Source organism: Cryptomeria japonica, chromosome 1 (assembly GCF_030272615.1).
Source record: "Cryptomeria japonica chromosome 1, Sugi_1.0, whole genome shotgun sequence".
Lineage (NCBI taxonomy): Eukaryota > Viridiplantae > Streptophyta > Pinopsida > Cupressales > Cupressaceae > Cryptomeria > Cryptomeria japonica.
The window spans coordinates 395,976,153-396,001,655 of NC_081405.1; positions in this window are offsets into that span (position 1 = coordinate 395,976,153).

Below are 25,503 nucleotides of genomic sequence, written 5' to 3' on the forward strand. Positions count from 1 at the left end.
TCCAAACACTAATTTTTATTCTCTAAAACAGGGTTCGAAGAGCACAATGTGCACTAGAATTGAATTTTTATACTATTGGCTCTAGAATCGGGGCTTGCATCTCGAAACATTGTTGTGTCTCAAAACACTCATTTTGATTTTTCGAAGCTGGGGCTTTCAAGGCACAAGGATCGAAATGAGGTTCTAAGAGCATGATGTGTGCCAAAATCAGATTTTGACGCTATTGACTCTAGACTCAAGACTTGCATCTTGAAACCTTATTGTGCCTCAAAACACTCATTTTGATGCTCTGAAACTAGGGCTTTCGAGGCACAAGCTCTGAAATGAGGTTCTAAGAGCACGATGTACATCAAAATTGCGTTTTGACGCCACCGACTCTGGAATTGGGACTTGTGTATTGAAACGTTGTTGTGCCTCCAAACAGTAACTTTTATGCTAAAAAAATGAGGCATTTCAGGCACAACCTCCGAAATGACGTTCAAAGAACACCATGTTTGTAAAAATCGTGTTTTTATGCTATCAGCTTGAGAATCGAGACCTGTGTCTTGAAACCTTGTTGTGCCTTTAAATATTGCTTTTGATGTTTGGAAATTGGAGCTTTCAAGCCACATGCTCCGCAACGGGGTTCTAAGAGCACGATATGCATCAAAATCATGTTTTGACACAACAAGCTCCAGAATAGGGACTTGCATCTTGAAAGCTTGTTGTGCCTCCAAACACCAATTTTGATGATCTGAAACTGAAGATTTTGAGGCATAAGCTCCAAAACAAGGTTCTAAGAGCACGATGTGCATCATAATCAAATTCTGATGCTACCGGCTCTAGAATCAGGACTTGCATCTTGAAACCTTGTTGTGCCTCCCAACATCAATTTTGATGCTCCAAAACTAGGGCTTTAGTGTCACATGCTCCGAAACGAGATTCTAAGTGCATGATGTGCATCAAAATCACGTTTTGATGCACAATGTGCTCTTAGAACCCTGTTTTAGAAATTGTGCCTCAAAAGCCCCAGTTTTGGAGCATCAAAATCGATGTTTGGAGGCACAACAAGGTTTGAAGATGCAAGTCCTCATTCTGGAGCCAGTAGAGTCAAAATTTAATTTTGACGCACATCATGCTCTTAGAACCTTTTTTTGGAGCTTATGCCTCATAATCTTTAGTTTTGAAGCATCAAAATTGGTGTTTGGAGGCACAACAAGCTTTCAAGACGCAAGTCCCTATTCCGGAGCCTGTAGTGTCAAAACATGATTTTGATGCACATCGTGCTCTTAGAACCTCGTTTTGGAGCGTGTGGCTCCAAAGCTCCAGTTCCTAAACATCAAAAGCTATGTTTAAAGGCACAACAAGGTTTCAAAACATGAGTTCCGGTTCTCAAGCTAGTAGCATCAAAACACGATTTTCACAAACATGGTGTTCTTAGAACTTCATTTCGGAGGTTGTGCCTCTAAAGGCGCATTTTTGGAGAATAAAAATTAGTGTTTCGAGGCACAATAAGGTTTCAAGACACAAGTCCCAATTCCATAGTCGGTAGTGTCAAAACGCAATTTGGATGTACATCGTGTTCTTAGAACCTCATTTCGGAGCTTGTGCCCTAAAATCCCTGGTTTTGGAACATCAAAATCAATGTTTTGAGGCACAACAAGGTTTCAAGAAGCAAGTCCATATTCCAGAGCCTGTAGCGTCAAAATTTCATTTTGACACACATCATTCTCTTAGAAGCTAATTTTGGAGCTTGTGCCTCAAAAGCCTAAGTTTTGGAGCATCAAAATCAATGTTTGGAGGCACAAGAAGGTTTCAAGATGCAAATCCCGATTCTAGAGTCAATAGTGTCAAAATCTGATTTAGGCGAACATCGTGGTCTTAGAACCTCATTTCAAAGCTTGTGCCTCAAAAGCCCCAATTTCGGAGCATCAAAATCAGTGTTTTGAGGCACAACAAGGTTTCAAGTTGCAAGCCCCGATTCTAGAGCCGTTAGAGTCAAAATTTGACTTTGACGCACATCATGCTCTTAGAATCTTGTTTTGGAGCTTATGCGTCAAAATCTTTGGTTTCGAAGCATCAAAATTGGTGTCTCGACGCACAACAAGCTTTTAAGATGCAAGTCCCTATTCCGCAGCCTGTAGTGTCAAAACATGATTTTGATGCGCATGGTGCTCTTAGAATCTTGTTCGGAGCGTGTGGCTCGAAAGCTCTAGTTTCCAAACATCAAAAGCCATGTTTAAAGGCACAACAAGGTTTCAAGACACGAGTCCCAATTCTCAAGCTGATAGCGTCAAAACAAAATTTTCACAAACATCGTGTTCTTAGAACTTCGTTTCGGAGGTTGTGCTTCAAAAGGCACATTTTTGGACCATAAAAATTAGTGCTTGTGCCTCGAAACCCCTAATTTTTGAGCATCAAAATCAGTGTTTTGAGGTACAACAAGGTTTCAAGATGCAAACCCCGATTCTAGAGCCTGCAGCATCAAAATAATATTTTGATGCACATTGTTCTCTTAGAACCCTGTTTTAGAAATTGTGCCTCAACAGCCCTAGTTTTGGAGCATCAAAATCGATGTTTGGAGGAAAAACAAGGTTTCAAGTTGCAAGTCCTGATTCTGGAGGCAATTGCGTCAAAGTTTGATTTTGACGCACATTGTGCTCTTAGAACCTTATTTTGGAGCTTATGCCTCAAAATCTTCAGTTTCAAAGCATCAAAATTGGTGTTTGGAGGCACAACAAGCTTTCAAGATGCAAGTCCCTATTCCGCAGCCTGTAGTGTCAAAACATGATTTTGATGCACATGGTGCTCTTAAAACCTCGTTTCGGAGCGTGTGGCTCGAAAGCTCTAGTTTCCAAACATCAAAAGCCATGTTTAAAGGCACAACAAGGTTTCAAGACACGAGTCCCAATTCTCAAGCTGATAGCGTCAAAACAAAATTTTCACAAACATCGTGTTCTTAGAACTTCGTTTCGGAGGTTGTGCTTCAAAAAGCACATTTTTGGACCATAAAAATTAGTGCTTGTGCCTCGAAACCCCTAATTTTTGAGCATCAAAATCAGTGTTTTGAGGTACAACAAGGTTTCAAGATGCAAACCCCAATTCTAGAGCCTGCAGCATCAAAATAATATTTTGATGCACATTGTTCTCTTAGAACGCTGTTTTAGAAATTGTGCCTCAACAGCCCTAGTTTTGGAGCATCAAAATCGATGTTTGGAGGAAAAACAAGGTTTCAAGTTGCAAGTCCCGATTCTGGAGGCAATTGCGTCAAAGTTTGATTTTGATGCACATTGTGCTCTTAGAACCTTGTTTTGGAGCTTATGCCTCAAAATCTTCAGTTTCAAAGCATCAAAATTGGTGTTTGGAGGCACAACAAGCTTTCAAGATGCAAGTCCCTATTCTGGAGCCTGTAGTGTCAAAACATGATTTTGATGCACATCGTGCTCTTAGAACCTCATTTCAGAGCATGTGGCCCGAAAGCTCCAGTTTCAAAACATCAAAATCAATGTTTAAAGGCACAACAAGGTTTCAAGATACAAGTCCCGATTCCAGAGTCGGTAGCGTCAAAATGCAATTTTGATGTACATCATGCTTTTAGAACCTCATTACGGAGCTTGTTCCTTGAAAGCCCTAATTTTCGAACATCAAAAGCAATGTTTTGAGGCACAACAAGGTTTCAAGAAGCATGTCACTATTCGGGAGCCTGTAGCGTCAAAATTCCATTTTCACGCACATCATTCTCTTAGAAGTTCATTTCGGAGCTTGTGTCTTGAAAGACCCAGTTTTTGAACATCAAAATCAATGTTTGGAGGCACAATAACGTTTCAAGATGCAAGTCCCTATTCTACAATAAATACTATCAAAATATGATTTTGGCACACATCGTGCTCTTAGTACCTTGTTTTGGAGCTTATGCCTCAAAATCTTGTGTTTCAAAGCATCAAAATTGGTGTTAGGAGGCACACCAAGCTTTCAAGACACAAGTCCCTATTCCGGAGCCTGTAGTGTCAAAACGTGATTTTGATGCTCATCGTGCTCTTAGAACCTCGTTTCAGAGCGTGTGGCTCGAAAGCTCCAGTTTCCAAACATCAAAATCAATGTTTAAAGGCATAACAAGGTTTCAAGACACAAGTCCCTATTCTCAAGCTGATAGCATCAAAACACAATTTTGACAAACATGGTGTTCTTAGAACCTCATTCCGGACGTTGTGCCTTAAAAGCCTTATTTCTTGAGCATAAAAATTAGTGTTTGGAGGCAAAACAAGGTTTCAAGACACAAGTCCCAATTCCAGAATCGATAGCATCAAAACATAATTTTGATGTACATCATGCTCTTCGAACCTCATTTCAAAGCTTGTGCCTTGAAAGCCCTGATTTTGGAACATCAGAATCAATGTTTTGAGGCACAACAAGGTTTCAAGAAGCAAGTCCCTATTCGAGAGCCTGTAGCATCTAAATTCCATTTTGATGCACATCATTTTGGAACTTGTGCCTCAAAAGACCCAATTTTGGAGCATCAAAATCAATGTTTGGAGGCACAACAAGGTTTCAGGATGCAAGTTCTGATTCTGGAGCAGGTAGCGTTAAAATTTGATTTTGACGCACATCGTGCTCTTAGAACCTTGTTTTGGAGCTTATGCCTCAAAATCTTTACTTTCTAAGCATCAAAATTGGTGTTTGGAGGCACAACAAGCTTTCAAGATGCAAGTCCCTATTTCAGAGCCTGTAGTATCAAAACATTATTTTGATTCACATCATGCTCTTTGAACCTCATTTCAGAGCACATGTCTCGAAAGCTCAAGTTTCAAAACATCAAAATCAATGTTTAAAGGCACAACAAGGTTTCAAGACACAAGTTTGGATTCTCAAGCTGATAGCGTCAAAACAAGATTTTGACAAATATGGTGTTCTTAGAACCTCATTAGGGAGGTCGTGCCTCAAAAGCCTCGCTTTTGGAGCATAAAAATTAGTGTTTGGAGGGCAAAAAGGTTGCAAGACACAAGTCCCAATTCCAGACTCGGTAGCGTCAAAACCCAATTTTGATGTACATCGTGCTCTTAGAACCTCATTTCGGAGCTTGTGCCTTGAAAGCCCTGATTTGGGAACATCAAAATCAATTTTTTGAGGCACAACAAGGTTTCAAGAAGCAAGTCCGTATTCCGGAGCCTGTAGCATCAAAATTCCATTTTGATGCACATCATTCTCTTAGAAGCTCATTTTGGAGCTTGTGCTTCAAAAGACCCAGTTTTGGAGCATCAAAATCAATGTTTGGAGGCACAACAAGGTTTCAAGATGCAAGTCCTGATTCTAGAGTCAATAGCGTCAAAATCTGATTTTGGCAAACATCGTGCTCGTAGAACTTCATTTCAAAGCTTATGCCTCAAAAGCCCCAATTTCAGAGCATCAAAATCAGTGTTTTGAGGCACAACAAGGTTTCAAGATGCAAGCCCCGATTCTGGAGCCAGTAGAGTCAAAATTTGATTTTGATGCACATATGCTCTTAGAACCTTGTTTTGGAGCTTATGCCTCAAAATCTTTGGTTTCGAAGCATCAAAATTGGTGTCTCGAGGCACAACAAGCTTTCAAGACGCAAGCCCCTATTCTGCAGCCTGTAGTGTCAAAACATGATTTTGATGCACATCGTGCTCATAGAACCTTGTTTCAAAGAGTGTGGCTCGAAAGCTCCAGTTTCCAAACATAAAAAACTATGTTTAAAGGCACAACAAGGTTTCAAGACACTAGTCCCGATTCTCAAACTGATAGCATCAAAACACGATTTTCACAAACATGGTGTTCTTAGAACTTTGTTTTGAAGAATGTGCCTGAAAAGGCACATTTTTGGAGCATAAAAGTTAGTGCTTGTGCCTCGAAAGCCTCAATTCGGACCATCAAAATCAGTGTTTTGAGGCATAACAAGGTTTCAAGATGCAAGCCCCAATTCTAGAGCGAGTAGCATCAAAATTCAATTTTGAAGCACATTGTTATCTTAGAACCCGATTTTAGAAATTTTGCCTCAACAGCCCCAGTTTTGGAGCATAAAAATCGATGTTTGGAGGAAAAAGAAGGTTTCAATTTGCAAGTCCTTATTTTGGAGGCGGTTGTGTCAAAATTTTATTTTCATGCACATTTTTCTCTTAGAAACTTGTTTTGGAGCTTATGCCTCAAAATCTTCAGTTTCAAAGCATCAAGATTTTGTGTTTGGAGGCACAACAAGCTTTCAAGATGCAAGTCTCTATTCTGAGCACATCGTGCTCCTAGAACCTCGTTTCAGAGCATGTGGCTCGAAAGCTCTAGTTTCAAAACATCAAAATCAATGTTTAAAGGCACAACAAGGTTTCAAAACACAAGTCCCGATTCTAGAGTCGGTAGCGTCAAAACGCAATTTTGATGTACATCGTGCTCTTAGAACCTCATTTCGGAGCTTGTGCCTTTAAAGCCCTGATTTTTGAACATCAAAAGTAATGTTTTGAGGCATAACAAAGTTTCAAGAACCATGTTTGGAGGCACATTAAGGTTTCAAGATGCAAGTCTCGATTCTACAGTCAATAGCATCAAAATATGATTCTGGCACACATCGTGCTCTTAGAACCTCATTTTGAAGCTTGAAACTCGAAGGCCCGAGTTTCAGAGGATCAAAATTAGTTTTTTGAGGCACAACAAGGTTTCAAGATGCAAGCCCTAATTTTGGAGATGGTTGCCTCAAAATTTAATTTTAACGCACATCGTGCTCTTAGAACCTTGTTTTGGAGCTTATGCCTCAAAATCTTCTGTTTCAAAGCATCAAAATTGGTGTTTGGAGGCACAACAAGCTTTCAAGACACAAATCCCTATTCCAAAGCCTGTAGTGTCAAAACATGATTTTGATGCACATCGTGCTCTTAGAACCTCGTTTCGGAGTGTGTGGGTTGAAAGCTCCAGTTTCAAAAAATCAAAATCAATGTTGAAAGGTACAACAAGGTTTCAAGACACAAATCCCTATTCTCAAGTTGATAGCGTCAAAATATGATTTTGACAAACATGGTGTTCTTATTTTTTGGAGCATAAAAATTAGTGTATGGAGGCACAACAAGGTTTCAAGACACAATTCCCAATTGCAGAGTCGATAGCATCAAAATGCAATTTTGATGTACATCGTGCTCTTAGAACCTCATTTTGGAACTTGTGCCTTGAAAGCCCTGATTTTTTTTACGAATTTCTCAAAATTCATGCCAAAAAAAGGCAAAACCAAAGAAAAAATTTCAGAACCCAAATTTGTCAAAATTTGACAAATTTTATAGGGAAATAGGGGTTTTGGGGCATTCTGACCTCAATGGTGAGGTCTATTGGAGCCCAAAATTATCAAAAACAAAATAGCTACTCCAGATTATCATTCAGAGAGGGAATTAATTTATGAAAAAGTACAAAATAATCCTTATAAACCGATAATAGCAATCCTAAAGGTGTGCAACCCTAAAGAAACCCTAAAGGGATAATGTATATTTAATAATTAGAATAATTATTAAATACCTACAATATTTATTAAATGCCTAAGTTTAGCTTAAGCATAGACTTTAATAGACTAATAATTAAATAAATAATTATTAGCTAATACAAGATAACTCTAACACCCTCTCTTAAGATGAACTTAGGGAGTAGCTAAAAACTAAATGCATGAAGCAAAAAACGCAACTACATGATGAAGGCAAATTTGGGTCCCGACAATAAGGCCTGATGAGGTACCCAATCACAACCAACTCTCTATGAATCGGAGAAATAGAGAAAACCACGTGGGAAAAAAAAGCAAGAAGAAGACCACTAAAGCAGGAAATAGCTACAAACACTGTCGAAGAGTAACTGCTGATCTGAAGAAGCTCCACTGAAATAGAACATGACTAGGTAGAGAAGATTGTAATCTGCATGAGTGCCCTCAAATGACACTACTCGAATCAGATGGAAAACAAAGGCAAACAACTGAACTCAAAGATATAGATGGTATGAGAAACCAAAGCCTGAAGAGTTGATCAATCAAACCACTGAAGCATTAGAACCAACAGGACAAACCTCCCCATAATGCTGAAAAGGGAGACGGATGGGTACACTGAAAAAGATGACCAACAGGAACTACATGACGAAGAACTAGGAACATCAAAGGTGCAGAGAAAGTACATAGTGTCGTGGAAGGAACACTCACTTGACACACATCATGAGGCGAATGTCATGGAAGGAAAACTCACTGGAAAAAGGTAGATGGCAAACAAAAGGCAAGCATCAACCCCCTCATGGCACTTTATAAGTAGTGCATGTACATTAAGGTAGAAGATGTGCAAGATCCCAAGTAAACAATGCATGATGGCACTTTATCTCAATGCGTTTGCATAAATGAAATGCTACAATAATAAGAAGACTGGAAATAGAAAGAAAAATCAAAACCGAGACATCCTACTCAGAGAAGAGATCCCAGGACCTGAAACAACCAAGATATCCACCAGATTGCTGAAAAGCAAAAAAATGAATAGAAAGAAACCTCATATGGCTGGAAAGTACACAGGACAAGCTTTCCAACGATATAAATTTTTCAAAAAATAGAGTTCCGATGCTTATTTTATGGCTCCTCGAGTGCAAAAATGAACCTCTGGCTTGGACAGAAAAAAACACTATCAAAAAAGCAAAATCAAAAGTTCAAACCTCTAGATCTGGATAGAGCTCGGAAAGAGCTTTCCGATGATACAACCGTACGGATTTGTGCCTCGTAAAGCATGCAAATGAAAAAATCATGCCCCAGATGCACTTGTCGCTGAAATAGGTCGAATTATATATCAAAATGACTAGAAATGCCCTTCGAAAGCCAACCCTATTTTAGAAATTGTGCCTCAAAAGCCCCAAATTTGGAGCATCAAAATTGATGTTTGGAGGCACAACAAGGTTTCAAGATGCAAATCCTGATTTCAAGAGCTGGTAGCATCAAAATTTGATTTTCATGGACATCATGCTCCTAGAACCTTGTTTTGAAGCTTATGCCTCAAAATCTTCGGTTTCGAAGCATCAAAATTGGTGTTTGGAGGCACAACAAGCTTTCAAGATGCAAGTCCCTATTCCGGAGCCTGTACTGTCAAAACATGATTTTGATGCACATCGTGCTCTTAGAACCTCATTTCGGAGCATGTGGCTTGAAAGCTCGAGTTTCAAAACATCAAAATCAATGTTCAAAGGCACAACAAGGTTTGAAGACACAGTCCCGATTCTCAAGCTGAAAATGTCAAAACATAATTTTGACAAAAATGGTGTTCTTACAACCTCATTTCGAAGGTTTTTCCTTAAAAGCCTCGTTTTTGGAGCATAAAAATTAGTGTTTGGAGGAACAACAAGGTTTAAAGACACAAGTCCGAATTCCAAAGTCGGTAGCGTCAAAACACAATTTTGATGTACATCATGCTCTTCGAACCTCATTTCGAATCTTGTGCCTAGAAAGCCTTGATTTTGGAACATCGAAATCAATGTTTTGAGGCACAACAAGGTTTCAAGAAGCAAGTCGATATTCGAGAGCCTGTCAAAATTCCATTTTGACGCACATCATTCTCTTAGAAGCTCATTTTGGAGCTTGTGCCTCGAAAGCCCCAGTTCTGGAGCATGAAAATTGATGTTTGGAGGCACAACAAGGTTTCAAGATGCAAGTCCTGATTTCTAGAGCCAATAGCGTCAAAATTTGATTTTCACGGACATCGTGCTTCTAGAACCTTGTTTTGGAGCTTATGCCTCAAAATCTTTGGTTTCAAAGCATTAAAATTGGTGTTTGGAGGCACAACAAGCTTTCAAGATGCAAGTCCCTATTCCGGAGCCTGTAGTGTCAAAACATGATTTTGATGCACATCATGCTTTTACAACCTCGTTTCAGAACGTGCGGCTTGAAAGCTCTTGTTTCGAGACATCAAAATCAATGTTCAAAGGCACAACAAGGTTTGAAGACACAACTCCCGATTCTCAAGCTGAAAGCGTCAAAACATGATTTTGACAAACATGGTGTTCTTACAACCTCATTTTGGAGGTTTTGCCTTCAGAGCCTCGTTTTTGGAGCATAAAAATTAGTGTTTTGAGGCACAACAAGGTTTCAAGACACAAGTCCCTATTCCAGAGCTGGTAGCGTCAAAATGCAATTTTGATGTACATCGTGCTCTTATAACCTCGTTTCGGAGCTTGTGCCTTGAAAAGCCTAATTTTGGAACATAAAAATTAACATTTTGAGGCACAACAATGTTTCAAGAATCAAGTCCCTATTCCGGAGCCTGTAGCATCAAAATTCTATATTGACGCACATGTTTTTCTTAGAAGCTTATCTCGGAGCTTGTGCCTCTAAAGACCCAGTTTTGGAGCATCAAAATCAATGTTTGGAAGCACAACAAGGTTTCAAGATGCAAGTCCCGATTCTAGAGCCACTAGCATCAAAATTCAATTTTGATGCACATTGTGCTCTTAGAACCTTGTTTTAGAAATTGTGCCTCAAAAGCCCCAGTTTTGGAGCATCAAAATAGATGTTTGGAGGCACAACAAGGTTTCAAGATGCAAGTCCGGATTCTCAAGATGATTGGGTCAAAACATGATTTTGACAAACATGGTGTTCTTAGAACTTCATTTCGGAGGTTGTGCCTCAAAAGCCTTGTTTTTTGAGCATTAAAATTAGTGTTTAGAGGCACAACAAGGTATCAGGACACAAGTCCCAATTCTAGAGTCGGTAGCATCAAAACACAATTTTGATGTACATCATACTCTTAGAACCTCGTTTCAGAGCTTGTGCCTTGAAAGCCCTGATTTTGGAACATCAAAATCAATGTTTTGAGGCACAACAAGGTTTCAAGAATCAAGTCCCTATTTCGGAGCCTATAGCGTCAAAATTCCATTTTGACACACAGCATTCTCTTACAAGATCATTTCAGAGCTTGTGTCACAAAAGACCCAGTTTTGGAGCATCAAAATCAATGTTTGGAGGCACAACAAGGTTTCCAGATGCAACTCCTGATTCTAGAGTCAATAGCGTCAAAATCTAATTTTGGTGTAGATCATGCTTTTAGAACTCATTTCAAAGCTTGTACCTCGAAAGCCCTAGTTTTGGAGCTTCAAAATCAATGTTTTGAGGCACAACAAGATTTCAAGATGCAAGCCCCGATTCTAGAGCCAGTAGCATCAAAATTCAATTTTGATGCATATTGTGCACTTCCCTATTTTAGAAATTGTGCCTCAAAAGCCCTAGTTTTGGAGCATCAAAATCGATGTTTGGAGGCAAAACAACGTTTCAAGATGCAAGTCTTGATTCTTAAGCCGGTAGATTCAATATTTGATTTTGATGCACATTGTACTCTTAGAACCTCATTTTAGAGCTTATGCCTCAAAATCTTTGGTTTCGAAGCATCGAAATTTGTGTTTGGAGGCACAACAAGCTTTCAAGATGCAAGTCCCTATTCCGGAGCCTCTAATGTCAAAACATGATTTTCATACACATCGTGCTCTTAGAACCCCATTTTGGAGCGTTTGGCTCAAAAGCTCCAGTTTCAAAACATCAAAATCAATGTTTAAAGGCACAACAAGGATTCAAGACACAAGTCCCTATTCTCAAGCTGATAGCATCAAAACATGATTTTGACAAACATGGTGTTCTTAGAACCTCATATCCAAGGTTGTGCCTTAAAAGCCTCATTTTTGAAGCAAAAAAATTAGTGTTTGGAGGCACAAAAATGTTTCAAGACACAAGTCCCAATTCCAGAGTCGATAGCGTCAAAACACAATTTTGATGTACATCATGCTCTAAGAACCTCATTTCGAAGCTTGCGCCTTGAAAGCCCTGATTTTGGAACATCAAAATCAAAGTTTTGAGGCACAACAAGGTTTCAAGAAGCAAGTCCCTATTTGAAAGCTTGTAGTGTCAAAATTCCATTTTGACGCACATCATTCTCTTAGAAGCTCATTTCAGAGCTTGTGCCTCGAAAGACTCGGTTTTGGAGCATCAAAATCAATGTTTGGAGACACAAAAATGTTTCAAGTTGCAAGTCCTGATTCTAGAGTCAATAGCATCAAAATCTAATTTTGGCACAAATCAGTGTTTTGAGACACAACAAGGTTTCAAGATGCAAGCCCCGATTCGAGAGCCAGTAGCATCAAAATTCAATTTTGATGGACATTGTGCTCTTAGAACCCTGTTTTGGAAATTGTACCTCAAAAGTCCCAGTTTTGGAGCATCAAAATCGATGTTTGGAGGCACAACAAGGTTTCAAGACGCAAGTCCCTATTCCGGAGCCTCTAGTGTCAAAATGTGATTTTAATGCACATTGTGCTCTTAGAACCTCGTTTCAGAGCGTGTGCCTCGAAAGCTCTAGTTTTGAAAAATCAAAATAAATGTTTAAAGGCACAACAAGGTTTCAAGACAAGTCCCGATTCTCAAGCTGATCGCATCAAAACGTGATTTTGACAAACATGGTGTTCTTAGAACCTCATTTCAGAGGTTGTTAGTTAAAAGCCTCATTTTTTGAGCATAAAAATTAGTGTTTGGAGGCACAACAAGGTTTCAAGACACATGTCCCAATTTCAGAGTTGGTAGCATCAAAATGCAATTTTGATATACATCATGCTCCTAGAATCTCATTTCAGAGCTTGTGCCTTGAAAGCCCTGATTTTCGAACATCAAAATCAATGTTTTGAGGCACAACAAGGTTTCAAGAAGTAAGTCCCTATTCCAGAGCCTGTAGCATCACAATTCTATTTTCACGCACATCATTCTCTTAGAAGCTCATTACAGAGCTTGTGCCTCGAAAGACCCAGTTTTGGAGCATCAAAATCAATGTTTGGAGGCACAAGGTTTCACGATTCTAGAGTCTATATAGCATCAAAATCTGATTTTGGGGCACATCGTGCTCTTAGAACCTCATTTCGAAGCTTGTGCTTCAAAAGCGTTTGTTTCGGAGCATCAAAATCAGTGTTTTGAGGCACATCAAGGTTTCAAGATGCAAGCCCCGATTCTAGAGCCAGTAGCGTTAAAATTTAATTTTGATGCACATTCTACTCTTAGAACCCTGTTTTAGAAATTGTGCCTCAAAAGCCCCAATTTTGGAGCATCAAAATAAATGTTTGGAGGCACAACAAGGTTTCAAGATGCAAGTCCTGATTCTAGAGCCGGTAGAGTCAAACTTTGATTTTGACGCACATCATGCTCTTAGAACCTTGTTTTGGAGCTTATGCCTCAAAATCTTCAGTTTCTAAGCATCAAAATTGGTGTTTGGAGGCACAACAAGATTTCAAGATGCAAGTCCTATTTCGGAGCGCGTGGCTGGAAAGCTCTAGTTTCAAAACATTAAAATCAATGTTTAAAGGCACAACAAGGTTTTAAGACACAAGTCGGGATTCTCAAGCTGATAGCGTCAAAACACAATTTTGACAAACATGGTGTTCTTAGAACCTCATTTTGGAGGTTGTGTCTCAAAAGCCTCATTTTTGGAGCATAAAAATTAGTGTTTGGAGGCACAACAAGGTTTAAAAAGACATGTCCCAATTCTAGAGTCGATAGCGTCAAAATACAATTTTGAAACACATCGTGCTCTTAGAACCTCATTTTGGAGCTTGTGCCTTGAAAGCCCTGATTTGGGAACATCAAAATCAATGTTTTCAGGCACAACAAGGTTTCAAGAAGCAAATCCATATTCTAGAGCCTATAGCGTCAAAATTTCATTTTGACGCACATCATTCTCTTAGAAGCTCATTTCAGGGCTTGTGCCTCGTAAGACCCAGTTTTGGAACATCAAAATAAATGTTTGGAGGCACAACATGGTTCCAAGATGCCTGTCCCGATTCTAGAGTGAATCACGTCAAAATATTATTTTGGCGCACATCGTGCTCTTAGAACCTCATTTCGAAGCTTGTGCCTCAAAAGCCTTGGTTTCAGAGCATCAAAATCAATGTTTTGAGGCACAACAAGGTTTCGAGGCACAATAAGCTTTGAAGATGCAAGTCCCTATCCCGGAGCCTATTGTATCAAATCATGATTTTGATGCACAATGTGCTCTTAGAACTTCATTTTGGAGCATGTCGCTCGAACGCTCCATTTTACGCTCCATTTTCAAAACACCAACATCAATGTTTAATGGCACAACAAGGTTTCAAGACACAATTCCTGATTCTTAAGCTAATAGCGTCAAAATAGGAATTTGACAAACATGGTGTTCTTAGAACCTCATTTCAGAGGTTGTTCCTCAAAAGCCTCATTTTTGGAGTATAAAAATTAGTGTTTGGAGGCACAACAAGGTTTGTAGACACAAGTCCCAATTTCAGAATCGGTAGTGTCAAAACAAAATTTTGATGTACATCGTGCTCTTAGAACCTCATTTCAGAGCGTGTGCCTTGAAAGCCCTGATTTTGGAACATCAAAATCAATGTTTTAAGGCACAACAAGGTTTGAAGAAGCAAGTCCCTATTCCAAGGCCAAAATAAGATTTTAAGAGCACGATGTGCATCAAAATCAAATTTTAACGCTACCGGCTCCAGAATTAGGACTTGCATCTTGAAACCTTGTTGTGTGGAAAATATCGATTTTGATGCTCCAAATATGGGGCTTTTGAGGCACAATTTCTAAAATAGGGTTTTAAGAGCATCAAAATTGAATTTTCATGGTACTCGCTCTATAATCGGGGTTTGCATCTTGAAACCTTGTTGTGCCTTAAAACACTAATTTTGATGCTCCAAAATCAAGGCTTTCGAGGCACAAGCTTTGAAATGAGGTTCTAAGAGCACGATGTGCGCCAAAATCAGATTTTGACACTATTGACTCTCGAATCAGGATTTGCATCTTGAAAACCTGTTGTGCCTACAAACATTGATTTTGATACTTCAAAACTGGGGCTTTCCAGGCGCAAGCTCCGGAATGAGCTTCTAAGAGAATGATGTGCGTCAAAATGGAATTGTGACACTACAGGCTTCGAAATAGGGACTTACTTCTTGAAACCTTGTTGTGCATCAAAACGTTGATTTTGATGTTTCAAAATCAGGACTTTCAAGGCACAAGCTCCAAAATGAGGTTCTAAGAGCATGATGTACATCAAAATTGTGTTTTGACGCTACTGACTCTGGAATTGGGACTTGTGTCTTGAAACCTTGTTGAGACTCCAAACACTAATTTTTGTGCTCCAAAAACGAGGCTTTTAAGGCACAACCTCCGAAATGAGGTTCTAAGAACACCATGTGTAGACACTTAAAAAGATTTATTTTAATTATTTTTAATTCCTCACATAATTAATTAATTAATTATGTTAATTAAAATTATTCTCAATATTAATTAAATATAATTAATATTGTCACTATAGCATATGATTTATTTAATAAATCAATCCCTTTCTTTATTCTTCTAAAAAAATCAAATCCTCACAAATCTTCCTCTTAGCTAATTAATTTCAATTAATTAGTTAACCTACATGATTCCTACAAATCATCTTCTTAATTCATCATTAACCTAAAAAATTCTTCTAGAAACTCCCTAAACTCACTTAACATTATTCTTCTAATTTTTTATTCCCTCCACTCATTCTCTCTTCTACTCAAATTCTCCTACAAATATAAATCCCACCTAGCATTTCCTCTAATCCCCCTCCTAATGAGTCGTTAATGGCTAATCATCATGATTAGCCACAAAGTCAACTCTTTGTCCTTTCATCCAGCCACTAGCTTTAAATGCTCTTTTTCTAGATGAATATAAGATTTTCAAAATCTCACATTCCTCTAGGCATTTTCCTCTCCCAAGGAATTTTTAATTCCTTTTTATTCTTCTAATCCCCATAATATCCATTTTTGGGGAATTTTTAATTCCTCCAATGCATCTTGTAGAGTGTGGAGATACGAAATGCCTTTAGGGCATATTTCTTGGTCTCCACACCCGCTCTTGGAGCTTGTGTGAGCTCACAAGTAAATCATAGCCCTTCATCTCGAATTCATCCTATCCATTCATTTTCCTCTCCTCTTCCTATAAAATAGGGTTCCATCCCTTCATTCAAAACATCTTGAAATCCAGTAAGCTTATGCTGCCCTTTTGAGCCCAGGAAACCATCTTGGCAACTCGATCATCTCATAATTATCATTCATCCTTATCATTTGTGCACAATATTGGAGAGCCATCCACATCCAGCAATCAAAGGAGCACATCAAATGGAGCATTATCAAGGGGTGCCTTAACTTCATCAAGCTCAATCCGAAGGAGAAGGTAAAATAGCAAGGTGAAATGGTCTTTTTATGATATTTTAGCATTCTGCATGTTTATTTCGTTATGTTTTGATCAGTTTACCTTTCAAATCTATTTTTGCCTCTTCACCATGTTTGTCAAAATCGTGTTTTGACGCTATCAGCTTGAGAATCGGGATATGTGTCTTGAAATCTAGTTGTGCCTTTAAACATTGATTTTGATGTTTCGAAACTAGAGTTTTTGAGCCACAAGCTCCAAAACAAGGTTCTAAGAGCACGATGTGCATCAAAATCATGTTTTGACACTACAAGCTCTGGAATAGGATCTTGAAACCATGTGCCTGCAAACATTGATTTTGATGCTCCAAAACCGAGTCTTTCGAGGCACAAGCTCCGAAATGAGCTTCTAAGAGAATAATGTGCGTGAAAATGGAATTGTGATGGTACAGGCTCCGGAATAGGGACTTACTTCTTGAAACCTTGTTGTGTCTCAAAACATTGATTTTGATGTTCGAAAATCAAGGCTTTCAAGGCACAAGCTCCAAAATGAGGTTCTAGGAGCACAATGTATATCAAAATTGCGTTTTGATGCTACCGACTCTGGAATTAGGACGTGTGTCTTGAAACCTTGTTGTGCCTCCAAAGACTAATTTTTATGCTCGAAAAACAAGGCTTTTAAGGGACAACCTCTGATATGAGGTTCTAAGAACACCATGTTTGTCAAAATCATGTTTTGACGCTATCAGCTTGAGAATCAGGACTTGTGTCTTGAAACTTTGTTGTGCCTTTAAACATTGATTTTGATGTTTCGAAACTGGAGCTTTCGAGCCACATGCTTTGAAATGACGATCTAAGAGCACGATGTGAATCAAAATCACATTTTGACACTACAGGCTTTGGAATAGGGACTTGCATCTTGAAAGCTTGTTGTGCCTCCAAAGACCAATTTTGATGCTTCGAAACTGAAGATATTGAGGCATAAGCTCCAAAACAAGGTTCTAGGAGCACAACCTTCGAAATGAGGTTCTAAGAACACCATGTTTTGTCAAAATTGTGCTTTGATGCTATCCTCTTGAGAATCGGGACTTGTGTCTTGAAACCTTGTTGCGCCTTTAAACATTGATTTTGATGTTTTGAAACTAGAGGTTTCAAGCCACATCCTCCAAAATGAGGTTCTAAGAGCACGATGTGCATCAAAATCACGTTTTGACACTACAGGCTCTGGAATAGTGACTTACATCTTGAAAGCTTGTTGTGCCCCCAAACACCAATTTTGATACTTCAAAACCAAAGATTTTGAGGCATAAGCTCCAAAACAAGGTTCTACTGGCTCTAGAATCAAGGTTCTAAGAGTACGATGTGTGTCAAAATCAAATTTTGATGCTACTGGCTCTAGAATCAGTACTTGCATCTTGAATCCTTGATGTGCATCGAAACATCGATTTTTATGCTCCAAATAAGAGGCTTTTAAGGCACAATTTCTAAAACAGGGTTCGAAGAGCACAATGTGCATCAAAAATGAATTTTGATGCTACTAGCTCTAGAATCGAGGCTTGCATCTTGAAACCTTGTTGTGTCTCAAAAAATTGATTTTGATGTTCCAAAATCAGAACTTTCAAGGCACAAGTTTCGAAATGAGGTTCTAAGAGCAAGATGTGCGCAAAAATCCAAAACTAGGTCTTTCGAGGTACAAGCTCCAAAATGAGCTTCTAAGAGAATGATGTGCATCAAAATTAAATTTTGGCGCTACAGGCTCCAGAATAGGGACTTGCTTCTTGAAACCTTGTTGTGCCTCAAAACATTGATTTTGATGTTCCAAAATCAGGGCTTTCAAGGCACAAGCTCCGAAATGAGTTTCTAAGAGCATGATGTATATCAAAATTTCGTTTTGACACTACCAACTCTGGAATTGGCACTTATGTCTTGAAACCTTGTTGTGCCTTCGAACACTAATTTTTATGCTCCAAAAATGAGGCTTTTCATGCACAACTTCTGAAATTAGGTTCTAAGAACACCATGTTTGTCAAAATTGTGTTTTGACGCTATCAGCTTGAGAATCGAGGCTTGGGTCTTGAAACCTCGTTGTGCCTCCAAACATTGATTTTGATGCTCCAAAATTGGGGCTTTCGAGGAACAATTTCTAAAATAGGGTTGTAAGAGAACAATGTGCACCAAAATTTAATTTTGATGCTACTGGCTCTAGAATCAGGGTTGGCATCCTGAAAACTTGTCGTGCCTCAAAACACTAATTTTGATGCTCCAAAACTGGGGCTTTTGAGGCACAAGCTTCAAAATGAGGTTCTAAGAGCACGATGTGTGCCAAAATCAAATTTTGATGCTATTGACTCTAGAATCGAGACTTGCATCTTCAAACCTTGTTGTACCTCCAAACATTGATTTTGATGCTCCAAAACTGGCTCTTTCGAGGCAAAAGCTTTGAAAATGAGCTTCTAAGAGAATGATGTGCGTCAAAATAGAATTTTGACGCTATAGGCTCTAGAATAGGGACTTGCTTCTTGAAACCTTGTTGTGCCTCAAAACTTTGATTTTGATGTTCCAAGGCTTTCAAGGCAAAAGCTGGGAAATGAGGTTCTAAGAGCACGATGCACATCAAAATTTCATTTTGATGCTACCGACTTTGGAATTGGGACTTGTTTATGGAAACCTTGTTGTGCCTCCAAACACTAATTTTTATGCACCAAAAATGAGGCTTTTGAAGCACAACCTCTGAAATGAGGTTCTTAAAACACCATGTTTGTCAAAATCGTGTTTTGATGCTATCAGCTTGAGAATTGGGACTTGTCTATTGAAAGCTTGTTTTGCTTTTAAACATTGATTTTGATATTTTGAAACTGGAGGTTTTGAGCCACACGCTCCGAAATGAGGTTCTAAGAGCACGATGTGCATCAAAATCAAGAGAATGATTTGCGTCAAAGTGAAATTTTGATGCTACAGGCTCCAGAATAGGGACTTGCTTCTTGAAACCTTGTTGTGCCTCAAAACATTGATTTTGATGTTGCAAAATCAGGGCTTTCAAGGCACAAGCTCCGAAATGAGGTTATAAGAGCATGATGTACATCAAAATTGCATTTGAAAGCTACCAACTCTGGAAATGGGACTTGTGTCTTGAAACCTTGTTGTGCCTCCAAACAACAATTTTGATGCTTCGAAACCGAAGATTTTGAGGCATAAGCTCCAAAAAGAAGGTTCTAACAGCATGATGTGCATCAAAATGTGCATCAAAATCATGTTTTGACACTACATGCTTCGGAATAGGGACTTGTGTCTTGAAACCTTGTTGTGCCTCCAAACACTATTTTTTATTCTCCAAAAATAAGGCTTTTGAGGCACAACCTCCGAAATGAGGTTCTAAGAACACCATGTTTGTCAAAATCATGTTTTGACACCATCAGCTTGAGAATCGGGACTTGTGTCTTGAAATATTTTTATGCCTTTAAACATTGATTTTGATGTTTCAAAATTGGAGCTTTCGAGCCACACGCTCTGAAACGAGTTTCTAAGAGCATGATGTGCGTCAAAATCAAATTTTAATGCTACCCACTCCAGAATCGGGACTTGCATCTTGAAACCTTGTTGTGCCTCCAAACATCGATTTTGATGCTCCAAAAATGGGGCTTTTCAGGCACAATTTCTAAAACAGGGTTCTAAGAATACAATGTGCATCATAATTGAAATTTGATGCTATTGGCTCTAGAATCAGGGCTTGCATCTTGAAACCTTGTTGTGCCTCATAGCACTGATTTTGATGCTCTGAAAACGTGAGGCAAGAGCATGATGTGCATCAAAATCACGTTTTGACACTACATGCTTCGGAATAGGGACTTGCGTCTTGAAAGCTTGTTGTGCCTCCAAACACCAATTTTCATGCTTCGAAACCGAAGATTTTGAGGCATAAGCTCCAAAAAGAAGGTTCTAAGAGCATGATGTGCATCAAAGTCAAATTTTAATGCTACCCACTCCAGAATCAGGACTTGCATCTTGAAACCTTGTTGTGCCTCCAAACATCGATTTTGATGCTCCAAAAATGGGGCTTTTCAAGCACAATTTCTAAAACAGGGTTCTAAGAATACAATGTGCATCATAATTGAAATTTGATGCTATTGGCTCTAGAATTGGGGCTTGCATCTTGAAACCTTGTTGTGCCTCATAGCACTGATTTTGATGCTCAGAAAACGTGAGGCACGAGCTTCAAAATGAGCTTCTAAGAGAACGATGTGCACCAAAATTATATTTTGACGCTATTGACTCTAGAATCTGGACTTGCAGCTTTAAACCTTGTTGTGCCTCCAAACATTGATTTTGATGCTCCAAAACTGGGTCTTTCGAGGCACAAGCTCCGAAATGAGCTTCTCAAAGAATGATGTGCATCAAAATGGAATTTCGACGCTATAGGCTCTCGAATAGGGACTTGCTTCTAGAAACCTTTTTGTGCCTCCAAACACTAATTTTTATGCTCCAAAAATGAGCCTTTTAAGGCACAACCTCCGAAGTGAGGTTCTAAGAACACCATGTTTGTCAAAATCATGTTTTGATGCTATCAGCTTGAGAATAGGGACTTGTGTCTTGAAACCTTGTTGTGAAATGAGGTTCTAAGAACACCATGTTTGTCAAAATCATGTTTTGATGCTATCAGCTTGAGAATAGGGACTTGTGTCTTGAAACCTTGTTGTGCCTTTAAACATTGATTTTTGTGTTTTAAAACTAGAGCTTTCGAGCGACACACTCTGAAATAAGGTTTTAAGAGCATGTGATACTATCGGCTCAAGAATCAAGACTTGCATCTTGAAACCTTGTTGTGCCTCCAAACATCGATTTTGATGCTCCAATACTGGGGCTTTTGAGGCACAATTTCTAAAACAGGGTTCTAAGAGCACGATGTGTATCAAAATTGAATTTTGATGCTACTGGCTCTAGAATCGGGGCTTGCATCTTGAAATCTTGTTGTTCCTCAAAACACTGATTTTGAAGCTCCGAAACTGGGGCTTCCGAGGCACAAGCTTCGAAATGAGGTTCTAAGAGCATGATGTGCACCAAAATTAGATTTTGATGCTATTGACTCTAGAATCGAGACTTGCATCTCGAAACCTTGTTGTGCCTCCAAACACTGATTTTGATGCTCCAAAACTAGGTCTTATGTGGCACAAGCTTTGAAATGAGCTTGTAAGAGAATGATGTGCGTCAAAATGGAATTTTGATACTACAGGCTCCAGAATAGGGACTTGCTTCTTGAAACCTTGTTATGCCTCAAAACATTGATTTTGATGTTCCAAAATCATGGCTTTCAAGGCACAAGCTTAGGTTCTAAGAGTACGATGTACATCAAAAATGCATTTTGATGCGACCGACTCTAGAATTGGCATTTGTGTCTTGAAACCTTGCTGTGCCTCTAAACACTAATTTTTATGCTCCAAAAAGGAAGCTTTTGAGGCATAACCTCCAAAATGAGGTCCTAAGAACACCATGTTTGTCAAAATCATGTTTTGACGCAATCAGCTTAACAATTCAGACTTGCATCTTGAAACCTTGTTGTGCCTCCAAACATCGATTTTGATTCTCCAAAACTGGGGCTTTTGAGGCACAATTTCCAAAACAGGGTTCTAAGAGCACAATGTGCATCAAAATTGAATTTTGATGCTAGTGGCTCTATAATCGGGGCTTTGCATCTTGAAACCTTTTTGTGTCTCAAAACACTGATTCTGATGCTCCAAAACTGGGGCTTTCGAGGCACAAGCTTTAAAATGAGGTTCTAAGAGCAAGATATTCACCAAAATGAGTTTCTGATGCTATTAACTCTAGAATCAGGATTTCCATCTTGAAACCTTGTTGTGCTTCCAACATTGATTTTGATGCTCCAAAACTGGGTCTTTCGAGGCACAAGCTTCGAGATGAGCTTCTAAGAAAAACATGTGCATCAAAATCGCTCCGGAATATGGACTTGATTCTTGAAACCTTGTTGTGCCTCGAAACGTTGATTTTGATGTTCCAAAATCAGGTCTTTCAAGGCACAAGCTCCGAAATGAGGTTCTAAGAGCACGATGTACATCAAAATTGCATTTTGACGCTACCGACTCTAGAATTGGGACTTGTGTCTTGAAACCTTGTTGTGCCTTCAAACACTAATTTTTAATCTCCAAAAATGAGGCGTTTGAGGCACAACCTCCGAAATGAGGTTATAAGAACACCAGGTTTGTCAAAATCGTGTTTTGATGCTATCAGCTGGAGAATCGGGACTTGTGTCTTGAAACCTTCTTGTACCATTAAACATTGATTTTGATGTTTCAAAACTGGACCTTTTGAGCCACATGCTCCGAAACGAGGTTCTAAGAGCACGACGTGCATCAAAATCATGTTTTGACACTATAGGCTTCAAAATAGGGACTTGCATCTTGAAAGCTTGTTGTGCCTCCAAACACCAATTTTGATGCATAAGCTCCAAAACAAAGTTCTAAGAACACGATGTGCGTCAAAATCAAATTTTGATGCGACCACCTCCAGAATCATGGCTTGCATCTTGAAACGTTGTTGTGCCTCAAAACACTAATTTTGATGCTTCGAAACTGGGGCTTTCGAGTTTCAAGCATCAAAATGAGGTTCTAAGAGCACGATGTGCGCCAAAATCATATTTTGATGCTATTGACTATAGAATCGGGACTTGCATATTGAAACCTTATTGTGCCTCCAAACATTGATTTTGATGTTCCAAAACTGGGTCTTTCGAGGCACAAGCTTCGAAATGAACTTCTAAAGAATGATGTGCGTCAAAATGGAATTTTGATGCTACAGGCTCCTGAATAGGGACATGCTTCTTGAAACCTTGTTGTGCCTCAAAACATTGCTTTTCATGTTCGAAAATCAGGGCTTTCAAGGCACAAGCTCCAAAATGAGGTTCTAAGAGCATGATGTACATCGAAATTGCATTTTGATGCTATTGACTCTGGAATTGGGACTTGTGTCTTGAAACCTTGTTGTGCCTCCAAACACTAATTTTTATGCTCCAAAAATGAGGTTCTAAGAACACCATGTTTGTCAAAATCATGTTTTAATGCTATCAGCTTGACAATCGAGACTTGTGTCTTGAAACCTTGTTGTTCCATGAAACATTGATTTTGATGTTTTGAAACTGGAGCTTTCAAGCCACATGCTTTGAAACGAGATTCTAAGAGCACGATGTGCATCAAAATCACGTTTTGACACTATAGGATTCGAAATAGGGACTTGCATCTTGAAAGCTTGTTGTGCCTCCAAACACCAATTTTGATGCTTTGAAACATAAGATTTTGAGGCATATAAGCTCCAAAACAAGGTTCTCAGAGCACAATGTGCGTCAAAATCAAATTTTGATGCAACCACCTCCAGAATCAAGACTTGCATCTTGAAACCTTGTTTTTCCTCCAAACATCGATTTTGATGCTCCAAAATTGGGGCTATTGAGGCACAATTTCTAAAACAGGGTTCTAAGAGAACAATGTGCATGAAAATTATATTTTGATGCTACAAGCTCTAGAATCGGGGTTTGCATCTTGAAGCCTTGTTGTACCTCAAAACACTGATTTTGATGCTCAAAAATTAGGGGTTTCCAGGCACAAGCACTAATTTTTATGCTCCAAAAATGTGCCTTTTGAAGCACAACCTCCAAAATGAAGTTCTAAGAACACCATGTTTGTGAAAATCGTGTTTTGACGCTATCAGCTTGAGAATTGGGGCTCGTGTCTTGAAACCTTGTTATGCCTTTAAACATGGCTTTTGATGTTTGGAAACTAGATCTTTCGAGCCACACGCTCTGAAATGAGGTTCTAAGAGCACCATGTGCATCAAAATCATGTTTTGACACTATAGGCTGCAGAATACAGACTTGCGTCTTGAAAGCTTGTTGTGCGTCGAGACACCAATTTTGATGCTTCGAAACCAAAGATTTTGAGGCATAAGCTCCAAAACAAGATTCTAAGAGCACGATGTGCATCAAAGTCAAATTTTGACTCTAACAGCTCCAGAATCGGGGCTTGCATCTTGAAACCTTGTTGTGCCTCAAAACATTGATTTTGATGCTCTGAAATCGGGGCTTTTGAGGCACAAGCTTTGGAATGAGGTTCTAAGAGCACGATGTTCGCCAAAATCAGATTTTGACACTATTGACTCTAGAATCGGGATTTGCATCTTGAAACCTTGTTGTGCCTCCAAACATTGATTTTGATGCTCCAAAACTTAGGCTTTTGAGGTACAAGCTCCAAAATGAGCTTTTAAGAGAATGATGTGCATCGCTACAGGCTCTGGAATACGGACTTGCTTCTTGAAACCTTGTTGTGCCTCAAAACATTGATTTTGATGTTCCAAAACCAGGGATTTTAGGGCACAAGCTTCGAAATGAGGTTCTAAGAACATGATGTACATCCAAATTGTGTTTTGATGCTTCCGACTATTGAATTGGGACTTGTGTCTTGAAACCTTATTGTGCCTCCAAACACTAATTTTTATTCTCCAAAAATGCGCCTTTTGAGGCACAACCTCCGAAATTAAGTTCTAAGAACACCATGTTTGTGAAAATCGTGTTTTGACGCTACTAGCTTGAGAACCGGGACTCATGTTTTGAAACCTTGTTGTGCCTTTAAACATAGCTTTTGATGTTCAGGAACTAGAGCTTTCGAGCCACATGCTCTGAAATGAGGTTCTAAGAGTACGATGTGCATCAAAATCATGTTTTGACACTACAGGCTCCGGAATAGGGACTTGCGTCTTGAAAGCTTGTTGTGCCTCCAATAACCAATTTTGATGCTTCAAAACCAAAGATTTTGAGGCATAAGCTCCAAAAAAAGGTTCTAAGAGCACGATGTGTGTCAAAATTAAATTTTGACTCTACTGACTCTAGAATGAGGACTTGCATCTTCAAACCTTGTTGTGCCTCCAAACATCGATTTTGATGCTCCAAAACTAGGGCTTTTGAGGCACAATTTCTAAAACAGGGTTCTAAGAGCACAATGTGCATCAAAATTGAATTTTGATGCTAATGGCTCTAGAATCGGGGCTTGCATCTTGAAATTGGGGTTCTAAGAGCGCGTTGTACGCCAAAATCATATTTTGATGCTATTGACTTTAGAATTAGGACTTTTATCTTGAGACCTTGTTGTACCTCCAAACATTGATTTTGATGCTCCAAAACTGGGTCTTTCCGGGGACAAGCTCCTAAATGAGCTTTTAAGAGAATGATGTGTGTCAAAATGGAATTTTGATGCTACAGGCTTCAGAATAGGGCTTTAAAGGCACAAGCTCAGAAACGAGGTTCTAGGAGCACAATGTACATAAAAATTGCGTTTTGATGCTATAGAC